This window comes from Salmo trutta, unplaced genomic scaffold, assembly GCF_901001165.1.
Source record: "Salmo trutta unplaced genomic scaffold, fSalTru1.1, whole genome shotgun sequence".
NCBI lineage: Eukaryota > Metazoa > Chordata > Actinopteri > Salmoniformes > Salmonidae > Salmo > Salmo trutta.
The window spans coordinates 1-6,881 of NW_021822503.1; the positions used below are offsets into that span (position 1 = coordinate 1).

At 46.8% G+C, this 6,881-nt stretch overlaps 1 pseudogene; it reads right to left on the minus strand.

Moving 5' to 3' along the window:
• Positions 1 to 201: 201 nt before the first annotated feature.
• On the minus strand, positions 202 to 6,386 carry LOC115182447 (protocadherin-16-like; annotated as a pseudogene).
• Between the last annotated feature and the right edge of the window lie 495 nt (positions 6,387 to 6,881).

Here is a 6,881-nt window from a genome sequence, read left to right on the forward strand (position 1 = left end):
AAATCAAAGTCAATAATAAAAGAGAAAAAAATACAACCAAAAGAAAATAATACGTCTTCCGTAGCAACAAAGGAAAACATTAGCTCAGTCCCCGTTTCCAATGTACAAAACTGGCTAGTTTATCATGTATTTTTCAACACACGTGTACTTGGTCCATTGGATCCACAGAAGGGGAAACGTCAGCCATTTTGAAAGCAGCCATTTGTGAGACCACCACAACGGAACACTGAAGTCTTTAATGGAGATCTAGAATGTGGAGAGACGGAAGTCAAAGAGAGGAATAGTGGAATCCTTTATCTCTCTGACCAGCCAGCGAGGAGTGACCTGAAAACTACTGAAAATCTACTGTGTCTACAGACTTCATGACAGAGGGCCTTCTGTCTGCAGGGAGGGTCAGTCTGCAGCCGATACATCAGTTTATCTCTACCGAGGACCTTCTGTCTGCAGGGAGGGTCAGTATGCAGCCGATACGTCAGTTTATCTCTACTGAGGACCTTCTGTCTGCGGGGAGGGTCAGTCTACAGCCGATACGTCAGTTTATCTCTACGGAGGACCTTCTGTCTGCAGGGAGGGTCAGTCTGCAGCCGATACGTCAGTTTATCTCTACTGAGGACCTTCTGTCTGCAGGGAGGGTCAGTCTGCAGCCGATACGTCAGTTTATCTCTACTGAGGGCCTTCTGTCTGCGGGGAGGGTCAGTCTGCAGCTGCAGGGTTAGATCCAAGTCATGGTTGTTCGAAGCCGAGAGGTTGGGTAATCTCCTAACCCTGTGGCAATTCTCAGAGGCCTGCGTCATGATGTACAAGTAGGAGAGGAGAGGGCTGGTCTGTTGTCAATGCTAACCTCCCCCAACCCCACAACATGGTTCACCTCTCCATAGAGAGATATCTAGGTCATAGGGTGAGAAATTACATCCTGTAGAAAATCATAATCCACATGTCCCCTTCAGAAAAGAGGGTGAATGTGACCTCTCACATTAGCGTTCATCTTCTTGAGCATCATCTTGGCAATCACTCGGTCGCACAAATACAAAATGTTCCCACACTATATTCCTCTTCTGTTATGAAGAAATATGGCCGAAAACTCATCTGAGAAACTACATCAGAGAAACATGTCTCTAAAGCCTTCCTTCATCTCCTCATCTGTCCCAGGAGCTGATATAAGGTTCAGGATCTGAGAACCAATCACATTGTCAGATTATTTAAAAAAAACTACATCAGAGAAACATGTCTCTAAAGCCAAAAACACTTCCTTCAACTTCCTCACGTGTCATAGGAGCTGATATAACATCCAGATCTCAGCACCCTTTACTTTGTCATATGATAAAACATAAATTATAGAAACGTCTGTAAAAACCCTAAAACAACCTCATCCTCAGATCCTCATCTCGTGGTCGGGGTCCAGCGAAGGTTCCCTGGTACTGATCATGGAGGTCAAGGGGCCTTGGGTGACTCCGAAGGGGGAGACGGCGGGGGGGGGGCGAGGGGGGAGAGAGGGGGAGAAGCGGGGGGACATGGCTGCTGAGGAGATGGAGCCCTCGTGGCTGATGGGGGACCGTCGTAAGGTGGCCAGGTGGGGGAAGGTGCGTCCGATGACAGGGACCTTCGGGGGGACGGACTTGGCCCCAGGGTGGGCGACGGCGGTGATGAGGGGCGGTGGGTCGATGCGAGGCTTGGGGTCCGTCTTGGCTTTGGGCTGAAAGGGCTGGCGTGGGTTGGTCTGGTTCTGTGGGGCTGTCTCGTCTTTGAGCCTGGCGATCTCTGTGAAGACGTTGGCTAGTGGTTGGAACTGAGGGCACCAGTTGAGCAGGTAGTCCCAGTTATAACTGCCCCTTAGCTCTTCGTCACTGGCCACTATGGCTGTCAGAGACCCATCCACCGAGGGCTTCCCGTCCTCTGGGAAGGCGTAATCTTTAGGATGGGAGATATTGAGTCCCCTCCCCACCCCTAGGTACCCTCCTCCCAGCTCGTCTCTGTAGACAGGTAGCTGTCCAGACAGCATGGTTCCACTGAGACTCCCTCCCAGCTTCTTGCCTTTGAACCAGGTGCTTCCTTCCAGGGCGGCCGGCTCACAGGAGATGTCCGACAGCTGGTCAGCGTCCTGCTGGATGCCAGAGTCCGGCCCGCGGGCTGAGATGTGCTCCTGCATGGACGAGGAGATGGACGCTACGCGTGGGTACTCGTTGATCATCCTGATCTCGTCGTCTTCCGCCGCCTCGGCTGAGCCACGCCCGCTGGAGTGTGAGGGGTCAAGGGAACCTCCCCGGGGGTAGGGCCCGGCCCCTGCTCCACCTTGGTCGCCGGCGTACCCTGGTAACGTCTGATGATAGATCCTCTCAGATCCTCCAGATTTGGAATCGTCCAGTTTCTGCAGACTGGTTCCCGAGGCAACGGCACTGTTGTCCCGTCCTTTGTTCTTCCTGCGTCTCTTTGACTTGATCAGGAAAATGACCACAGCCATGACCACCAGTAGCACGACGACCCCCAGGGATACGGCGATGATGATAATCAGCAGGACGTTGAGGTCTGCCCCGAGGCCGAAGGACGTGTTGGTCACATCGATGGTCAGCTGGGCCGTGGTGACCCGGGACGTATCCAGAGGGCTGTGGGCATGAACGTCCAGAGTCATGGTCCTGGCCTCCCTTTTGGACCGCCCCCCTAACCCGCTGCTGCTGCTGCGACTAGAAGACCCGTCCATCTTGAGGAAAACCACCCCGGTTGTTTTGTTGACGTCAAAGTACAGGGAGGAGCTTGGGAGCGAGAAGAGGACGATACCGTCTACACCTCCGTCCTCGTCGTTTGCCTGGACCTGTCCAATGCTCTGGCCCCTCTTCGCCCCCTCTGGAACCTCAAAGGAGAACTCTGGGGAGACGAAGAGTGGGTCGTACTCATCCTCACCGGTCACGTACACCTGGACCGTCACCGTGGCCGAATGGTTACCGGCGTCCATCGCCAGAGCAACGAAATTAAATGAGTTGACCTTCTCAAAGTCAAAAGTCATCTTAGCCCTACCTCTCCTGAACTCTGGTCCACGGTGAAGGCCTCTCGCCCTGTAACTCCTGACCCTTGACCTCGCTCCACCATGTAGTATCTCAGCTGGCCGTACATCCCAGTGTCGTGGTCTATGGCGTGGAGTATGGTCACGGCTGAGTTGACCGGCTGGTTCTCTCTAATGCTAGCCGTCAGAGTCTCGATGGGGAAGAACGGACTGTTATCATTCACATCTTTGACCTCTACGCTGATCGGGGTCAGGGCAACGTGACCGTGGCCATCCGAGGCCTGGACGATGACCACGTGGGAGGACTGGTGCTCGCGGTCGAGCTGTCGCTGTAACCGAAGCGCCCCGGTCCACTGGTCGATCGTGAACAGGTCCATCTCATCGCCTGAGCTGATACTGTACTGGACCTCTGCGTTGGGGGCCGAGTCTGGGTCTGGGGGAAAGGGAGAGGTGGAGGGAGAGATGAGGGGGGGGAGAGAAAGACAGAAAGAAAAGCATTTAACAGTGTCATAATAAAACAAACAGATGCTTGCAGCTGCACAACAAGATATAGAGATACGGAAGACATTTCAGGAAAAAAATGGTCTTCATTTTCACCCCCCATCTCCTCTCCTCCGTTTTAATTTCTAACTCCATAGTGTAATTATTTATCATCACCTAAGGCGGTCAATGTGTATATTTGTGTGTGTGTGTGTGTGTGTGTGCCTATTCCCTCACCTGTGGCAGTGAGTCGTATTATCTCTGTCCCGGCGCCCGCTCCTTCACTCAGTGACACAGCGTACTCCGCCCTGCCGAACGCCGGCGGGTTATCGTTTACATCGCCAACGGTTATCACCGCGGCAACGCTAGAACTCCGCTGTGGAACCCCTCTGTCCGACACCACCACCGTCAGGTTATAGAGGGGCACGGCCTCGAAGTCCAGCACCTCGGCCAATAGGAGGGTCCCTACGGTCTGGAAGCCCCGCCCCTCCAGGAAGCGCACGCTGCTCTCGATTTGGAAGACGTTCCCAGTGTTGCCATTGGCGATGGTGAAGTCGAAGCCGCAGTTGTCCCGAGAGAAATCAGCGTCCATGGCCTCCAGGGTCAGGATGGTCGCCCCGGGGATGGAGTCCTCCAACACCGTCGCCCTGGAAACACAATGATCAGAATAATAACGAATTGGTAACACTTAACATTAACATATTATATGTTACATTTACATGTATAGTATTTATTAGCTGCATGTATCTATAGGGCCCTAAAGGGTACAGCGGTCTAAGGCACTGTATCTCAGTGCTAGAGACGTCACCACAGACCCTGGTTCGATCAAAGGCTGTATCACAACTGACCGTGATCGGGAGTGCCATAGGGTGGGGCACAATTGGCCCAGAGGCGTCCGGATTAGGGGAGGGTTTGGCCGGGGTAGGCCGTCATTGTAAAATAAGAATTTGTTCTTACCTGACCTGCCTGGTTAAATTATTTAAAAAAAATGTATCTATAGAGTAACTAGCTTCATATATCTGTAGAGTAACTAGCTTCATATATCTATAGAGTAACTAGCTTCATAAATCTATAGAGTAACTAGCTTCATAAATCTATAGAGTAACTAGCTTCATAAATATATAGAGTAACTAGCTTCATAAATCTATAGAGTAACTAGCTTCATATATCTATAGAGTAACTAGCTTCATAAATCTATAGAGTAACTAGCTTCATATATCTATAGAGTAACTAGCTTCATATATCTATAGAGTAACTAGCTTCATATATCTATAGAGTAACTAGCTTCATATATCTATAGAGTAACTAGCTTCATATATCTATAGAGTAACTAGCTTCATAAATCTATAGAGTAAATAGCTTCATAAATCTATAGAGTAACTAGCTTCAAATATCTATAGAGTAACTAGCTTCATATATCTATAGAGTAACTAGCTTCATATATCTGTAGAGTAACTAGCTTCATAAATCTATAGAGTAACTAGCTTCATATATCTGTAGAGTAACTAGCTTCATATATATGTAGAGTAACTAGCTTCATAAATCTATAGAGTAACTAGCTTCATATATCTATAGAGTAACTAGCTTCATATATCTATAGAGTAACTAGCTTCATATATCTATAGAGTAACTAGCTTCATATATCTATAGAGTAACTAGCTTCATATATCTATAGAGTAACTAGCTTCATATATCTGTAGAGTAACTAGCTTCATAAATCTATAGAGTAACTAGCTTCATATATCTGTAGAGTAACTAGCTTCATATATATGTAGAGTAACTAGCTTCATATATCTATAGAGTAACTAGCTTCATATATAGATAGGTACTAGCTTCATATATCTATAGAGTAACTAGCTTCATAATCTATAGAGTAACTAGCTTCATAATATCTATAGAGTAACTAGCTTCATATATCTATAGAGTAACTAGCTTCATATATCTAGAGTAACTAGCTTCATATCTATAGAGTAACTAGCTTCATATATCTGTATAGTAACTAGCTTCATATATATGTAGAGTAACTAGCTTCATAAATCTATAGAGTAACTAGCTTCATATATCTATAGAGTAACTAGCTTCATATCTATAGAGTAACTAGCTTCATATATCTATAGAGTAACTAGCTTCATATATCTATAGAGTAACTAGCTTCATATATCTATAGAGTAACTAGCTTCATATATCTATAGAGTAACTAGCTTCATATATCTGAGTACTAGCTTCATAATCTATAGAGTAACTAGCTTCATATATCTGTAGAGTAACTATCTTCATATATATGTAGAGTAACTAGCTTCATATTCATAGAGTAACTAGCTTCATATATCTATAGAGTAACTAGCTTCATATATCTATAGAGTAACTAGCTTCATAAATCTATAGAGTAACTAGCTTCATATATCTATAGAGTAACTAGCTTCATATATCTGAAGTAACTAGCTTCATATATCTATAGAGTAACTAGCTTCATATATCTATAGAGTAACTAGCTTCATATATCTATAGAGTACTAGCTTCATATCTATAGAGTAACTAGCTTCATAAATCTATAGAGTAACCAGACTCATTTGAAACATGCCAGCATATGATAGATACAGAAACTGCTGAAAGCCAATAAATCTGTGCAGGATCTACCCTTTATCATGATAAAAAGATGACAGCCACCTATTGGTAGATGACAGGACCTACCTGTACTCTGATTGGTGGAAGACGGGACCTAGCTGTACTCTGATTGGTGGAAGACGGGACCTAGCTGTACTCTGATTGGTGGAAGATGGACCTAGCTGTACTCTGATTGGTGGAACGGGAGCGCTGTGACCTACCTGTACTCTGATTGGTGGAAGACAGGAGCGTTGTCGTTGACGTCTGATAGCTGGACCTGTACTGTGGTGACGGAGGAGAGGGCGGGGATCCCCCGTCACAGGCTGCGATGACCACACTGACGGACGGGTTCTCTGGGTCAAACTCTGCCCTCTCCCTGATGAACAGGGTGCCTGTAGGGAGACAAGATAAATCATTTGAAAAGTTTTGAACAAACACAGGTTTGAAACCCATTCACTTGGACTTCACCTATACGCCAGTCCTATTCAGTCCTTTTAAAATGTGTATTTTAGTCATTTAGCAGACACTCTTATCCGGAGCGACTAATTTTTGTGCCGAGTCGGCTCGGGGATTCAAACCAGCAAACTTTCAGTTACTGGCTCAACGCTCTTAACTGCTAAACTACCTGCCGTCAGAATACAACAACAGCCTGCCGTACAGAAGATAGTTTCTCCATGGTAACAGCACAGCAGTGGTAACAACAGTAATGTGTCTTTGTTCTGTGTGTGTGTGTGTGTGTGTGTGTGTGTGTGTGTGTGTGTGTGTGTGTGTGTGTGTGAACTGTAGGAAAGAGAATTGAATC